Genomic DNA, 17620 nt, shown 5'->3' with positions numbered 1-17620 from the left:
CGTAGTTCATTCAAGCTTCCCCATTTCTTGCCCACATTGCTGTCACTTCCCTGGAGCGCTAGCCTCACCCCTTTGGATCTGCAGCCAAAATGACCCACTAGATCCCGAGTCCTGTAGGGCAGGGATGCAATCTTATTCACCTTCACCCCGCCCCCCGCCCCCCCCCCCCAGGGCCCGCTAGAGTGATGACACAGCACTTTTTTTGGTAGGCAGGATGTCAACTTTATTTTGAAAAAATGTCACCCTTACGGAAGAGTCACAAAAATGGTACAAAAGATTCACGATTACCCTATACCTAGATTCCTCAAATGTTTTATTTATTTATTTATTCTGGAGAGAGGGAGAGCAGGGGAGGGCCAGAGAGAGAGAGAGAGAGAGAGAGAGAGAATCCTGAGCAGGCTCCACACTGTCATCGCAGGGCCCGACATGGGGCTCAAACTCACAAACCGTGAGATCATGACCTGAGGTGAAATCACGAGTCAGACACTTAACTGACTGAGCCACCAGGTGCCCCTCAAATGTTTTTTTTCTAAGTTTATTTGTATTTATATTGAGAAAGATACAGAGAGCAAGCGAGGGAGGGGCAGAGAGAGAAAGAGACAGAATCCCAAGCAGGCTCTACGCTGTCAGCGTGGAGACCCTCGCGGGGCTCAAACCCACAAACCACGAGATCATGACTTGCGCCAAAATCAAGAGTTGGACGCTTAACCAACTGAGCCACCCAGGCGCCCCTAGATTCCTCAAATGTTAACAGTCCACCACATTTGCTTTATTTTCCTCTGTCTCATTTACATATAAATGCAAATATATATATATTTTTTTCTCGACCAGTTTGAGAGTGAGTTGCAGACATGATGTTCTGTTACCTCTAAATACTTTGGAATACATGTCCTGAAAATAAAAGGTCATTCTCTTATATAACCACAGCACAGCACAGTTAATCAAGATCAGGCAGTTAGCATCGATACAATATTATCTACCTGAATTTCATGTCCCACTAATGTCCTTTCTAATAAAAGAAGAAAAAAAAAAGTCATTCCATTCCCAAATCGAATCCAGAGTAAAGCGTTGGATTTAGCTGGGTTTCTTCCCCTTTAATCTGGAAGGGCTCCTCGGCCTTTGTTTCATGACATTGACATTTTTGGAGTTCGAAACGTAGAATGTCCCTTAATTTGGGATTCTTTGAGTTTTCCTCATGGTTAATTCAGGTTATGCCTTGTTGGCAATACTACGAAAGTGTGCTGTATCCTTCCTAGCATCTGGACGCAAATTATGTCGCCACATCGACTGAGAACTGTTGCTTTGTCTGGCTCTCCTGCTACCTCATGAACTCTCAGGTTAAGTCTCGGATCTTTTATTTTATTTTGAGAGAGAGACAGAGACAGAGCATGAGCAGGGCAGGGGCAGAGGGAGAGGGAGACACAGAATCCAAAGCAGTCTCCCGGCTCCGAGCTGTCAGCACAGAGCCTGATGAGGGGCTCAAACTCGTGAACGGTAAGATCATGACCTGACCCGGAGCCTGCTGCTTAACTGACTGAGCCACCCAGGCGCCCCTAGAGGTACATTTAAAGGAAGGATGATTAAGGGCGCCTGAGTTTTGGCTCAGGTCACGATCTCATGGTTTGTGAGTTCGAGCCCCTCATTGGGCTCCGAGCTGGCCTTGCAGAGCCTGCCTGAGATTCTCTCTCTCTCCCTCTCTCTCTCTCTGCCCCTTCCCTGCGTGTGCATTCTCTCTCTCTCAAAACAAATACATAAATTTAACAAAAATAAAGGAAGAATGATTAAATTTTTTGTCAGCAGTTAAATTGAGAGCAGTAGCTGTGGACTGAGAGAACCCAGGTTTGTTTTTTTTTTTTCTTAAGTGGGAGAAGATCACAGAGGGTCAAAAGTCACAGGATGAAGATAAGGCGGACCCTACTGAGAAGCCTTTCAGTTGATTACTGGGGAGTGTCAAGCACAACAACAGGAAGAAAAAGGCTGCTAAAGAATCAGAAAATTAACCTTGGGCAGAAGCGGTCCCCTTCTGTGGTCCGTGGTTTCTGGAAGGTTCCTAAGAATCCTGTCTAGTGTCCCAGTGGGATGGTCATCCAGTAGTCAGGATAAAGTGATGTGTAGCTTTTGAGTTGAGAAACATGAACTTTATTGCCATGTCAGTTGCTAAGAGTGCTTGATAAGGTCTTTTCCACTGAGGCTCCCGGGCAGTTTTCAGAAAACCAGACTTTCAGGTTTGAGATCTTGCAGAGGTTGGGCAGGGGGGTGTTTTGAAAACGCAGCTTGGACCTGCCGGTGATAAAGCTGGAGGAGGTATGTGAGTCCTTTGGGGTAATTAGTCACATCAGCTTGTAATCGGCTAGAGCCGAGGATTGGAAGTTCTTTTGAAACGCAGGGGTCAACCCCTTATTAACTCTCTAGGAAATAACTTGTGGATCTTAGAGGGGACCCACCTCGTTGCCATCAAGGGAAATGGCAATACAGGCATACTTCGGAAATTTTGCGGGTTCGGTTCCAGACCACCGCAACAAAGTGAATTTCTCAATAAAGTGAGTCAAATGAAATTTTTTTCTTTTTGGTTTCCCAATGCGTATAAAAGCTCATTTGTTACTGTAGTCTATTGGGGCGCGTGGGTGGCTCAGTCGGTTGAGCACCGACTTCAGCTCGGGTCATGATCTCACGGTTCGTGGGGTCAAGCCCTGCTTTGGGCTCTGTCCTGACAGCTCAGAGCCTGGAGCCTGCCTTGGACTCTGTGTCTCCCTCTCTCTCTGCCCTTCCCCTGCTCGTGCTCTCTCTCTCTCTTTCAAAAATAAACATTAAAAAAAATAAACATTAAAAAAATTATACTGTAGTCTATTAAGTGTGCAATAGTATTGTGTCTAAAAAAATGTACATCATGGGGTCAAGCCCGCATCAGGCTCGGCGCCTGGAGCCTGCTTCAGATTCTGTGTCTCCCTCTCTCTCTGTTCCTCCCCCATTCGCACTCTGTCCCTGTCTCAAAAATGAAGAATAAATGTTTTTTTTAAATGTACATGCCTTAATTTAAAAGTGCTTTATTGCTGAGGTCCCAGTAGTTCATTTTTGCTTTTGTTTCTCTTGCCTCCGGAGACGTGTTGAGTAAGAAGTTGCTGCGGCCAAGATCAAAGAGGTTGTTGCCTGTTTTCTCCTCGAGGATTTTGATGGCTTCCTGTCTTACATTTAGGTCTTTCATCCATTTTGAGTCTATTTTTATGTATGGTGTAAGAAAGTGGTCCAGGTTCATTCTTCTACATGTCGCTGTCCAGTTTTCCCAGCATTATGTGCTGAAGAGACTGTCTTGATTCCATTGGATATTCTTTCCTGCTTTGTCAAAGATTAGTTGGCCATACGTGTGTGGGTCCATTTCTGGGTTCTCTATTCTGTTCCATTGATCTGAGTGTCTGTTCTTGTGCCAGTTCCATACTGTCTTGATGATTACAGCTTTGTAGTATAGCTTGAAGTCTGGGATGGTGATGCCTCCTGCTTCGGTTCTCTTTTTCAAGATCGCTTTGGCTATTCGGGGTCTTTTCTGGTTCCATACAAATTTTAGGATTATTTGTTCTGGCTCTGTGAAGAATGCTGGTGTTACTTTGATAGGGATTGCGTTGAATATGTAGATTGCTTTGGGTAGTATTGACATTTTAACAATATTTGTTCTTCGTATCCAGGAGCATGGAAACTTTTTCCACTTTTTTTGTGTCTTCTTCAATTTCTTTCATAAGCTTTCTATAGTTTTCAGTGTATAGATTTTTCACCTCTTTGGTTAGATTTATTCCTAGGTATTTTATGGTTTTTGGTGCAATTGTAAATGGGATCGATTCCTTGATTTCTCTTTCTGTCGCTTCGTTGTTGGTGTATAGGAATGCAACCGATTTCTGTGCATTGATTTTATATCCTGCAACTTTGCTGAATTCATGAATCAATTCTAGCAGTTTTTTGGTGGAATCTTTTGGGTTTTCCATATAGAGTATCATGTCATCTGCGAAGAGTGAAAGTTTGACCTCCTCCTGGCTGATGTGGATGCCTTTTATTTCTTTGTGTTGTCTGATTGCTGAGGCTAAGACTTCCAATACTATATTGAATAACAGCGGCGAGAGTGGACATCCCTGTCTTGTTCCTGACCTTAGGGGGAAAGCTCTCAGTTTTTCCCCATTGAGGATGATATTAGCATTGGGTCGTTCATATATGGCTTTTATGATCCCGAGGTATGCTCCTTCTATCCCTACTTTCTTGAGGGTTTTTATCAAGAAAGGATGCTGTATTTTGCCAAATGCTTTCTCTGCATCTATTGAGAGGATCATATGGTTCTTGTCCTTTCTTTTACTGATGTGATGAATCACATTAATTGTTTTGCAGATATTGAACCAGCCCTGTGTCCCAGGTATAAATCCTGCTTGGTCATGGTGAATAATTTTTTTAATGTATTGTTGGAGCCAGTTGGCTAATATCTTGTTGAGGATTTTTGCATCCATGTACATTAGGGAAATTGGTCTATAGTTCTCCTTTTTAGTGGGGTCTCTATCTGGTTTTGGAATCAAGGTAATGCTGGCTTCATAGAAAGAGTTTGGAAGTTTTCCTTCCATTTTTATTTTTTGGAACAGCTTCAAAAGAATAATTGTTAACTCTTTCTTAAATGTTTGGTAGAATTCCCCTGGAAAGCCATCTGGCCCTGGACTCTTGTTTTTTGGCAGATTTTTGATTACTAATTCGATTTCTTTACTGGTTATGGGTCTGTTCAAGTTTTCTCTTTCTTCCTGTTTCAGTTTTGGTAGTGTATATGTTTCTAGGGATTTGTCCATTTCTTCCAGATTGCCCATTTTATTGGCATATAATTGCTCATAATATTCTCTTAGTATTGTTTTTATTTCTGCTGTGTTGGTTGTGATCTCTCCTCTTTCATTCTTGATTTTATTTATCTGGGTCCTTGCCTTTTTCTTTTTGATCAAACTGGCTAGTGGTTTATCAATTTTGTTAATTCTTTCAAAGAACCAGCTTTTGGTTTCATTAATGTGTTCTACTGTTTTTTTTTTGTTGTTGTTGTTGTTGTTGTTCCTCATCAAAATAAAAAGCTTCTGCACAGTGAAGGAAACAATCAGCAAAGCTAAAAGGCAACTGACGGAATGGGAGAAGATATTTGCAAAGGACATATCAGATAAAGGGTTAGTATCCAAAATCTATAAAGAACTTATCAAACTCAACATGCAAAAAACAAATAATCCAGTGAAGAAATGGGCAAAAGACATGAATAGTCACTTCTCCAAAGAAGACATCCAGATGGCCGACACATGAAAAAATGCTCAACGTCACTCATCATCAGGGAAAAAGAAATCAAAACCACATCGAGATATCACCTCCCACCTGTCAGAATGGCTCACATGACCAACTCAGGCAACAACGGATGTTGGCGAGGATGCAGAGAAAGAGGATCTCTTTTGCATTATTGGTGGGAATGCAAGCTGGTGCAGCCATGCTGGAAAACAGTATGGAGGTTCCTCAAAAAACTAAAAATAGAATTACCCTACGACCCAGCAATTGCACTACTAGGCATTTATCCAAGGGATACAGGGATGCTGTTTCAAAGGGACACATGCACCCCCATGTTTATAGTTATAGGATAAAGAAGATGTGGTAGAAAACAGGAGAGACTCATAAATATGGAGAATAAACTGAGGGTTGCTGGAAGGGTTGTGGGAGGGGGGGATGGGCTAAATGGGTAAGGGTCATTAAGGAATCTACTCCTGAAATCATTGTTGCACTATATGCTAACTAATTTGGATGTAAATTAAAACAAAAAAAAAGGAGATGTGGTATATGTATACAATAGAGTATTACTCGGCAATCAAAAGAATGAAATCTTGCCATTTGCAACTACGTGGATGGAACTGGAAGGTATTATGTTAAGTGAAATTAGTCAGAGAAAGACAAAAATCATATGACTTCACTCATATGAGGACTTTAAGAGACAAAACAGATGAACATACGGGAAGGGAAGCAAAAATAATATAAAAACAAGGAGGGGGACAAAACAGAAGAGACTCATAAATATGGAGAACAAACTGAGGGTTACGGGAGGGGTGTGGGAGGGGGGATGGGCTAAATGGGTAAGGGGCACTAAGGAATCTACTCCCGAAATCAGTGTTGCACTATATGCCAACTAATTTGGATGTAAATTTAAAAAAATAAAAAATAAAAAAAGTGCTTTATTTCTAACAAATGCTAATTATCATCTGAGCTTTCAGTGAGTCATAATCACTGATTCCAGATGACTATAACAAATAGGAATGAACGAATTTGATATAGTATGAGAATTACCAAAATGGGACACAGAGACATGCAGTGAGCAAATGCTGTTGGAAAAATAGCGCTGATAGACTTGCACGATGGGGGGGGGGGGTTGCCACTGACCTTCAATTTGTAAAACACTCAGTGAAACAAGGTATGCTCTTTGTTAGGCCATGGACATTCAAGGGGTTTCTGAGAGCTTTGACAATTTGGGCTTTCCAATTCCATTACTAGTCTGCACTTTTCCTGAACTTATGGATAAGCACAGTGCCATTCTAGAAAATAAGAACAAAAATTATGTTTGGGGCTCCTGGGTCGCTCCGTCGGTGAAGCGACCGACTCTTGACATCGGCTCAGGTCGTGATCTCCAGACTGTGACATCAAGCCCCAAGTTGGGCTCCAAGCTGAGCATGGTGCCGGTTTAAGATTCTCTCTTTCTCCTTCTCCCTCTGCCTCTCTCCCCTGCTCTCTCTCCCTCTCAACAAATAAACCAAATAAATAAATAAAAAAAATTAAAAAACAATTATGCTCAGTGACTAGTGTTTTGCATCTATTTCTTACTGAGAAACTGTCCAGGGGCGCCTGGGTGGCTCAGTTGGTTCCGCGTCCAACGTCAGCTCAGGTCATGATCTCACAGTCTGTGGGTTCGAGCCCCGTGTCGGGCTCTGTGCTGACGGCTCAGAGCCTGGAGCCTGCTTCGGATTCTGTGTCTTCCTCGCTCTCTGCCCCTCCCCCATTCTCAAAAATAAACACTAAATTTTTTTTTTTTTTTTTTAATTTTTTTTTTTTTTTCAACGTTTTTATTTATTTTTGGGACAGAGAGAGACAGAGCATGAACGGGGGAGGGGCAGAGAGAGAGGGAGACACAGAATCGGAAACAGGCTCCAGGCTCCGAGCCCTCAGCCCAGAGCCCGACGCGGGGCTCGAACTCACGGAGTGCGAGATCGTGACCTGGCTGAAGTCGGACGCTTAACCGACTGCGCCACCCAGGCGCCCCTAAATTTTTTTTTTAAATAAAAAAAAAGAAACTATCCAGGCATCTAAAGATTACTTATCAATTAATCATTTTTCAAACCGATGGTTACCAGAAGAGAGGGGGGTGGGGGGATGGGGGAAATAGGTGATGGCGATTAAGGAGGGCACGTGTTGTGATGAGCACCGAGCGTTGTATGGAAGTGATGAATCACTGAAGTCTGCTAGTATTACACTGAGACTAGTATTACACTGTATGTTAACTACGTAGAATTTAAATAAAACACTTGGGAACAAAAACCCTAATCATTTACCTAAAGTCTTAAAGTCAAGATCCAGAAATTTCAATTAGCTAACATGTTACATCTTACAAATCTGTGCTTTGTAGGAATTTAATTCGTTCATAAAATTGAACTCTTTTTTTTAATTTTTTTTTAATGTTTATTTATTTTTGAGACAGAGAGAGACAGAGCATGAACAGGGGAGGGTCAGAGAGAGAGGGAGACACAGAATCTGAAACAGGCTCCAGGCTCTGAGCTGTCAGCCCAGAGCCTGACGCGGGGCTTGAACTCACGGACCGTGAGATTATGACCTGAGCTGAAGTCGGCCGCTTAACCGACTGAGCCACCCAGGCGCCCCAAAAGTGAACTCTTTAAAAAGACACTATCATTTCATTGTGTTCATATATACAGTTCACCCTTGAGTAACATGGATTTGAATTGTGTGGGTCCACTTCTATGTGGATTTTTTTTGATAAACACAGTACTGCAAATGTATTTTCTCTTCCTTATGATTTTTTAATTACATTTTCTTTTCTCTAGCTTTAAGAATATAGTGTGTGATACATAAGACATACAAAAGATGTGTTAATTGTTCATTATCGGTAAAGGTTCTGGTCAACAGCAGGCTATTAGTTAAGTTTTGGGGGAGTCAAAAGTTATATGGAGATTTTTGTGCTGGAGGGGGGGTCGGTGTCCCGGCCCCTGCATTGTTCGAGGTTCAACTGTACACACACACACACACACACACACACGAAGTTATGGAAGCAATGGTAACTCACTTAACTCATAAAACCGGTATAGGAATTTGTTTTGTTTTATTATTTTTAATTTTTTTAGAGAGATCGGGGCAAAGGGAAAGAAAGAAGGAATCTTTCTTTTTTAATGTTTATTTATTTATTTATTTATTTATTTATTTTTTCAACGTTTATTTTTTATTTTTGGGACAGAGAGATACAGAGCATGAACGGGGGAGGGGCAGAGAGAGAGGGAGACACAGCATTGGAAACAGGCTCCAGGCTCTGAGCCATCAGCCCAGAGCCCGACGCGGGGCTCGAACTCACGGACCGCGAGATTGTGACCTGGCTGAAGTCGGACGCTCAACCGACTGCGCCACCCAGGCGCCCCAATGTTTATTTATTTTTGAGAGAAAGAGAGAGAGAGAGAGAGCCTGCATATGTGCTCGGGGGAGGGGCAGAGAGAGAGGGAGACAGAGGATCCAAGGTGGGCTCTGTGCTGACAGCAGAGAGCCTGATGTGGGACTCGAACTCATGAACCATGAGATCATGACCTGAGCTGAAGTCAAGAGTCATTTGCTCAACTGACTGAGCCACTCAGGAACCCCATGTATAGGAATTTTAGAAGGTTAAAATTTTTAACTCCTGGTTTTGTCCAACCAAAAATACTGTGCTGACATTAAAAATTTTTTTTTATTTATTTTTATTTATTTATTTTTTTCAACGTTTATTTATTTTTGGGACAGAGAGATACAGAGCATGAACGGGGGAGGGGCAGAGAGAGAGGGAGACACAGCATTGGAAACAGGCTCCAGGCTCTGAGCCATCAGCCCAGAGCCCGACGCGGGGCTCGAACTCACGGACCGCGAGATCGTGACCTGGCTGAAGTCGGACGCTTAACCGACTGCGCCACCCAGGCGCCCCTAAAAAATTTTTTTTATTTGTATTTATTTTTGAGAAAGAGAGAGAGAGAGGGAGGGAGAGAGAGAACGTGAGCAGGGAAGGGGTAGAAAGAGAGGGAGACAGAGAATCCAAAGCAGGCTCTGTGTGGTCAACGCAAAGCCCAACATGGGATTCGAACCCATGAACCATGAGATCATGACCTGAGTCAAAGCCAGATGCTCAACTGACTGAGTCACCCAGGCGCCCCTATGCCGACGTTTTTAAATGGTAAACTAATTTTTAAAGACTCTTGGGGCGCCTGGGTGGCTCAGTCGGTTAAGCGTCCGACTTTGGCTCAGGTCACGGTCTTGCAGTCTGTGGGTTTGAGCCCCACGTCGGGCTCTGGGCTAATGGCTCAGAGCCTGGAGCCTGTTTCCGATTCTGTGTCTCCCTCTCTCTCTGCCCCTCCCCCATTCATGCTCTCTCTCTGTCTCAAAAATAAATAAATGTTAAAAAAAATTAAAAAAAATACTCTTGATCCCATCAAAAGCTCTTTATCCTGGGGTTAAGTTCTTTTCTTCTTTCCTCACAACTAGAGTAACGGAGGCTATTAGGACACTTTTCAGTGTCCACAAAAAGAGACATCATTGAGTAACATTTTCTTTTCTTCTTTTAGACTTTGACAGTTTGTCTGGGCTGGATATTCCTAGAGTGTACACATAACGACGGGATGGTTTTTTGATCAGTTAATCTTTAAAGTTTCCCCAGTGTGTAAGAGAGAGGGAGAGAAACCAAAAAATTAGCAGGGAGCCAGCTTCAGACAAATACGAAATTATCGTTGTAAAAGGCTAATTATGTTCCTCCCTTTTTAAAAAAAATTTTTAAAGTCTATTTACCTTGTGAGAAAGAGAGAGAGAGCATACATGCCTGCAAGGGGAAGGGCAGAGAGAGGGGAGACAGAGAATCCCAAGCAGGCTCCGCACTGTCAGCCCAGAGCCCGATGTGGGGCTCGAACCCAGAGACTGTGAGATCATGACCCGAGCCGAAATCAGGAGTCGGAAGCTTAACCAACTGAGCCACTCAGACGCCCCTAATTATGTTCCTTCGTGAAGGAGAGGGAAGAAGGTATAGATACAAAAAACCCATTTTGACAAACATGAGAGAGAGAAAGAGATAGATATTGGGATTGCAGCTGGTTCAGACAATAACAGGCCACTGACGATTTTACCGATCTAAATAATTGTAAAGATTTGTATTTTTTATATTTATGTAATCTCTACACCCAACGTGGGGCTTGAACCCACGACCCCGAGATCAAGAGTCACGTGCTCCTCCAACTGAGCCGGTCAGGGGCCCCACCCATCTAAGTAATTTTAAAGCTCTTTCAAGTTAATCCTTGAAATCTGGAAATGAAGCTAACCTAGTCTCCTATGTTAAACATAAACAGAATTTCTTAGACAGGAGCAATCTCCTTGTGAGGGTTTCTTCCCTCTGTGTTCTAAGGTGCCCCTTAAGTCAATCTTGTTCATGTCAAAAATTCCCCAATGTGGCCATGGTAATTTGAAATTGACCTTAGAGAAATCACGCCAGGTACAGAACATACTTGGAAAATATGAAGGAGGCAGGGGGTTGAGATGCAGTTCCGGATCCAGAAGACCCCATGAGAACTTGTCTCTACAGCCTGACTGAAGGTCAACCATTATCCATCAGAGGCTGCAGAAAACCTCCTGATTCTGGGCCAGTGTAGCAAAGTTCTTAGGGACACAAAGATATAACCGAAGGAGTCCTTTCAAGGTTTTAACAGCTTTGTTGATGTAGAATAGACATGCAATAAACCGACATGCATAACAAGTATAACTTGGTTAGTTCTGACATATGTCCGCACACCCGAGACCATTACCGCCGTCAAGATAATGAACGCATCCGTCACTCCCAAAAGTTTCCTCCTGCCCCTTTATGAAAGCTCTCTCCCAGCCCTCCACGCTATCTCCCAGGCAACCACGCTGCTTTTCATTTTCTAGATTTGTACGTACATGGAATTATACAGTATGTGTTCTGTTTTGTCGGGCTCCTTTGACGCGGCATAATTATTTTGAGATTCATCTCTCTTGCTGTGTGTAGTTCATTCCTTTTTCTTTCTTTCTTAAAAAAATTTTTTTTTACATTTATTATTTTTGAGAGACAGAGAACTAGTCAGGGAGGGATAGAGAGAGAGGGAGACGCAGAATCCGAAGCAGGCTCCAGGCTCTGAGCTGTCAGCACAGAGCCCAACGGGGGGCTCGAACTCACAAACCGTGAGATCATGACCTCAACCGAAGTCAGACGCTTAACTGACTGAGCCACGCAGGCACCCCATTCCTTTTTCTTTCTAAGAGGTAGGCCACTGCATGTAAATACCACTTGTCTATCCATCCATGTGTCGATGGACACGACTTGTTTCCAGTTTTGGCTATCACAACCAAAGCTGCTATGGACATTTATGTATGAGTCTTTACAATTTTTTAATGTTTATTTTTGAGAGAGAGAGAGAGAGAGAAAGAGAGAGAGAGAGATACAGAGCATGAGCAGAGGAGGGGCAGAGAGAGAGAGGGAGACACAGACTCTGAAGCAGGCTCCAGGCTCCGGGCTGTCAGCCCCGACGTGGGGCTCGAACTCACGAGCTGTGAGATCATGACCTGAGCCGAAGTCAGACGCTCAACCGACTGAGCCACACAGGCGCCCCTTTATTTTATTCTGAGTAGGTTTCAGGGCGCCTGCGTGGCTCAGTCGGTTAAGCATCCAACTCTTGGTTTCAGCTCAGGACATGATCTCATTGTTTCATGGATTCAAGCCCCACGTCGGGCTCTGGGCTGACAATGTGGAGCCTGCTTGGGATTCTCTCTCTCTCCCTCTCTCTCTGCTCCTCCCCCACTCATGCTGTTGCTATCTCTCTCAAAATAAATACGTAAACTAAAAAAATGTTTGAAGTAGGCTTCATGCCCAGTGTGGAGCCCAAAGAGGGGCTTGAACTCATGACCTGAAGTGTTATCGAGAGTCAGATACTTAACCGACGAAGCCACCCAGCCACCCCAAGATTGCTCATTAAAAAAAAAAAAAGGTTATTTTCTTGTTATTATGTTGTGAGGGTTCTTTGGTTTTAATTTAAAAATATATTTTTAAAATTTTTTTGAAAGAGAGAGAGCAAACAGGAGAGGGGCAGAGGGAAAGGGAGGAAAGGACTATCAAGCAGCTTCCATGCTCAGCAAGGATCCCGATATGGGGCTCAATCTCAGGACAGTGAGATCATGACCCGAGCGGAAATCAAGAGTTGGTTTCTTAACAGACTGAGCCACCCAGGAGCCCCAAGCTGTGAGGGTTCTTGACATATTTTGGATACCAGTCCTTTATCAGATAAATGATTTGCAAATCTTTTCTCCCAGTCTGTGACTTCTCCTTTCAGCCTTAACACTGTCTTTCAAAAAGTAGCAGTTTTTAATTTTACTGAAGTCCAATTTACCAATATGTAAATAATTTCTTTTATGGAAAGTGCTCTTGATGGGCATATCAAAGAAATCTTTGCCTAACCAAGCTCCTAAAAGTTTCCTGTGTTTTGTCTAGTGGCTTTATACTTTTAGGGTTTTTTTTAATAAACTTTTTTTTAATGTTTATTTTTGAAGGAGAGAGAGACAGAGCATGAGCGGGGGAGGGGCAGAGAGAGAGGGAGACACAGAATCCGAAACAGGCTCCAGGCTCTGAGCTGTCAGCACAGAGCCCGACGCGGGGCTCGAACTCACGGACCGCGAGGTCATGACCTGAGCCGAAGTCGGACGCTTAACCGACTGAGCCACCCAGGTGCCCCTAAAATTTCAATTTCTGATTGTTCCTTGCTAGTATATAAAATGCAGTAAAAAATAAAATACAACAGTTTTTTTTTTATTTTACAGAAAGAGAGTGAGTGCAGGGGAGAGGGGCAGAGGGAGAGAGAGAGAGAGAGAGAGAGAGAATCCCAAGAGAGAGAATCAAGAGTTGGACACTCAACCGACTGAGCCACCGAGGTGCCCCAAATACAATAGTTTTTAATAAATTGACCTTTTATCCTGCAGCCTTGCTGGACTTATGAGTTCTGGTAGCTTTTTTGGGTAGATTCTGTCTGATTTTCTACATAGATAATCATGTCATCTGAAAATAAAAAGAGTTATATTTCTTCCTTTCGAATCAGGATGCCTTTCATTTCTTTTTCTTGCTTTATTGGACTGGCTAGAAATGCTGGCACAATATTGAAGAGAAGTAGTGACATTCTTGTCTTATTCCTGATCTTAGGGAGGAAGCGTTAAATCTTTCACCATTAAATACGATGTTAGCTGTTGGTTTTTCATAGATGTCCCTTATCAGGTTCAGGAAGGTCCCTTCTATTTTTAGTTTGCCAAGCATTATTATCAGGAATGGATATTGGATTCTGTCAAGTGCTTTTTATGTATCTTTGAGATACGATGAATTATACTGACTGTTTTTTGAAGGTTAAATCAACCTTGCATTTCTGGGATAAATCTCACTCGGTCGTTGTTATGGACCGAACGTTTATGTGCGCCCCTCATGATGGGGTTCATGCCCTTGTAAGAGGAAGAGATCTCTCTCTCTCTCCATGAGTATGCACCAAGGAAAGGCCACGTGAGCACACAGTGAGAAGGCAGCTGTCCACAAACCAGGAAGTGGGCCCTCACCAGACAGGAGTCTGATGGCACCTTGATCTTGGACTTCCCAGCTTCCAGACTGTGAGAAATAAATTTCTGTTGCTCTAGCCAGCGAGTCTAGAGTTTTTTGTTATAGCAGCCCCAAGCTAAGACAGTCTTGGTGTATTTATCTTTTTGATATATTACCGGGATTTAATTTGTTCAGGTTCTAAGAATTTTTGCAACTACTTTTATGAAGGACATTGGCCTGTAGTTTTCTTATTACGTTTGTGAGGTTTTGGTATCAGGGTAATGCTGGCCTCAGAATGAGCTGAGAACTGTCCTCTGTTCAATTTTTGGGAAGAGTTTGTGTAGAATTGGCCTTATTTGCTCCTTAAATGTCTGTTAGAATTTGCCAGTGAAGTCATTTGGGCCTGGAGTTTTCTAGCTTTTTTTTTTTTTTTTTTGAGAGAGAGAGAGGGCACAAGGGAGCGAGAGAATCCCACGAGGGACAGACAGAGAGAGAGAGAGAGAGAGAGAGATAGAGAGAGGCTGGGCTCACCCGAAGCAGGGCTCAAGGTCACTGGATGTGAGACTTGAACTCACGAACCCGTGAGATCATGACCTGAGCCAAAATCAGATGCTTAATAACTGAGCCACCCAGGCGGCCTTCATAAGAAAGCTTTTAATGCTAATGTATTTAATAATAAAAAGCTTTTTGGGTTATTTTTTTTTTCTTGAATGTACTCTGGTAGTTTGTGTCTTTGAGGGGTTGTGTCCATTTCTTCTTTGTTGTTGAACTTACTGGCAAAAGGTTGTTAATAATACTCCCTTATTGGGGCGCCTGGGTGGCTCCATGGGTTAAGCGTCCGACTTCGGCTCAGGTCACGATCTCACGGTTTGTGGGTTCGAGCCCCGCGTCAGGCTCTGTGCTGACAGCTCGGAGCCTGGAGCCCACTTCGGATTCTGTGTCTCCCTCTCTCTCTCTCTCTCTGCCCCTCCCCCACTCATGCCTTGTCTCTCTCTCTGTCTCTCGAAAATAAATAAATGTAAAAATAAATGATATTCCCTTATTATCCTTTTAATATCCATAGAACCTGCAGCAATGATATTTCTCGTTCCTAACATTGGTAATTGGCCTTTTCTCTTTTTTTCCTGATCAGTCTCACTAGAGATTTGTCAATTTCATTTTATCTTCTCAAAATCCAGCTTTTGGTTTCAATGATTTCCCTTCGTCTTTCACTGATTTCAGCTCTGCCCTTTATTATTTCCTTTCTTCCCCTTACTTTGGATCTCATTTCCTCTTCTTTTGAGTTTTGTTAAGATGAAAGCTACAGTCACTGACTTGAGACCCTTATTTTCTGATCCAGGCACTTAGCGCCGTAGAATTTCCCCAAGGTACCGCTTTAGTGCCATCCCACAAATTATATGTTGCCTTTTCTTTCTCGTTCAGTTCAAAATAGTTTTTAATTTTCTGAGTTCCCTGACTCGTGTGGTACTTAGAAGTTTGTTCAGTTCCCGATGATTGGATTTTCCAGAGGTGTTTCCGTTACCGATTTCTAATTTCATTCCAGTGCGGTCAGAGAACATACTTTGACTTGAATCTTTTCAAGTTTCGTAAGACTTGTTTAATGGCCCATCCTGGTAAACGTTCCATTTGCATTTGACAAGGATGTGTATTCTGCTGTTGTGGTGTGGCGTGGTGAATGTCCATTCAATCTGGACGGTTGATAGTTTTGCTGAGATCTTCTACAGTCTTACTGATTTTCTCCGTACTTGTTCTCTTTATTATAGACATAAACTATAATTGTTGGTTTGTGCATTTTTCCTTGCAGTTCCATCGTTTTCTCCTTAATGTATTTTGAAGCTATGTTATTAGATGCATAGACACCTGGGACTTTTATGCTCTCTTGATGACCTTGCCCTTGTATGGTATTAATATAGCCACAGATTTTTTTTTTTTTGTTAGTGTCAGCATGGAATCTTTTTCTTAGTTTTAACCTATCTGTGTCTTTCTACTTAAACATGGGTTTCTTTTTTTAATTTATTTTTAAAAAATGTTTATTCTTCAGAGAGACAGAGAGACAGAGCATGAGTGGGGGAGAAGCAGAGAGGGAGGGAGACACAGAATGTGAAGCAGGCTCCAGGGTCCGAGCTGTCAGCGCAGAGCCCGATGCGGGGCTCGAACTCACTAACCGCAAGATCATGACCTGAGCCGAAACGATGAGTCAGACGCTTAACCGACTGAGCCACCCTGGCTCTCCAAAAGTGGTTTCTTATAGGCCGCATAGAGTTGCGTTCTTTAATCCCCAAGCTCTGCTCGGGTGCCTGGGATCTTCAAGAACTCTCTAACCCTCCAAGCTGCCCACTTTTGTAGAAGGTTCTGATGATTAGAGCACCAGTCCTTCTGAGGAGCCCCACCTGCCTTCTATCATCTTCCCACTGGGGTGGCACTCAGAGAGTTATTTCCACGTCCCTAGAACAGTTCTGTGGACGACAGGGACATCCAAACCCATGGCAACTACTCAGGTGCCAGATCCAGCCACAGGGGATCAATCAGGCCCATGGAAGGTTACCCAAGGCTACCTGAGAAGGACCAGAGGCCACCTTGGAAAAAGTAGGGGGGTGGGCAGGACATACAAAACTAATTTCTACAGGGGAGGGTCTGATTGATAGGAAAAAAAACCCCACTTGTTTTCCATTTCCAGAAAGCTTTTCAACTAGGAGAGACAGCACAGGAGCAACCCAGAGTGGTCAGCCACAGCCCAGGTGGGCCCTTTGGGAAGGAGGAGTGCTCCTCTGAAAGAGTAAGGAGCACTCCTCTGTGCCCTAGCGTGTTAGTTTCCTATGTCTGCTGTCACAACTTACCACACATTTGGTGGCTTAAAGCAACACAGATTTATTCTCATAGTCCTGTTGGTCAGAAGTCTAAGGTCATGGCATAGGCAGGGCTAGGTTCCTTCTGGAGACCTTAGGAGAGACTTCCTTTCCTTTCCTTTCTCAGTTTCTAGAGGCCACCTGCGTTCCTTGGCTCATGGCCTTTTTAATTTTTTTTAATGTTTGTTTTTGAGACAGAGACACAGCATGAGCAGAGGAGGGTAGAGAGAGAGAGGGAGACACAGAATCCGAAGCAGGCTCCAGGCTCCGAGCTGTCAGCACAGAGCCCGAGGCAGGGCTTGAACTCATGAGCTGTGAGACCGTGACCAGAGCCGAAGTCGGACACCCAACCGACTGAGCCACCCAGGCGCCCCTCTTTTTGTCTTTTAAAGTTAAAAAAATGTTTATATGAGAGAGAGAGAGAGAGATTGCAAGTGGGAGAGCAGCAGAGAGAGTCCCAAGCAGGCTCCATGCAGCCAGCTCAGAGCCCAACACGGGGCTCGATCCCACAGACTGTGGCATCGTGACCCAAGCCGAGATCAAGAGTCGCACGCTTAACTGAGCCACCCAGGTGCTCTGGCTCATGGCCTTTCTTAGCATCACTCCGGCCACCTGCAACTCAGGTTGCTTTCTTCAGGGCGAAGCTGAGAAGGAGCACTTAGAGAAGGGGCTTGGGGCACGTAGAGTCAGGCAAAGTGACCAAGAGTTGTAGAGGCGACCTCACAGGTTCTAGTCCCAATCCTGCTGTATACTCGCTGGGGAACCTCGAATAACTGCTGGAACCATCTGGCCTTTGACATGCATCAAATAGAGCTAAGAGTATCACCTTCATACGGTCGTCAGGAGCCGTAAACATAAGGTAGTGCATGCTTAATCAGCAAAAGGCCAGACATAGTTAAGGGCTCAATGAATATTGCCATTCTTATTATTTGAA

The sequence above is a fragment of the Lynx canadensis genome, chromosome X, assembly GCF_007474595.2.
Source record: "Lynx canadensis isolate LIC74 chromosome X, mLynCan4.pri.v2, whole genome shotgun sequence".
NCBI lineage: Eukaryota > Metazoa > Chordata > Mammalia > Carnivora > Felidae > Lynx > Lynx canadensis.
Note: the sequence above shows the minus strand (reverse complement) of the source record.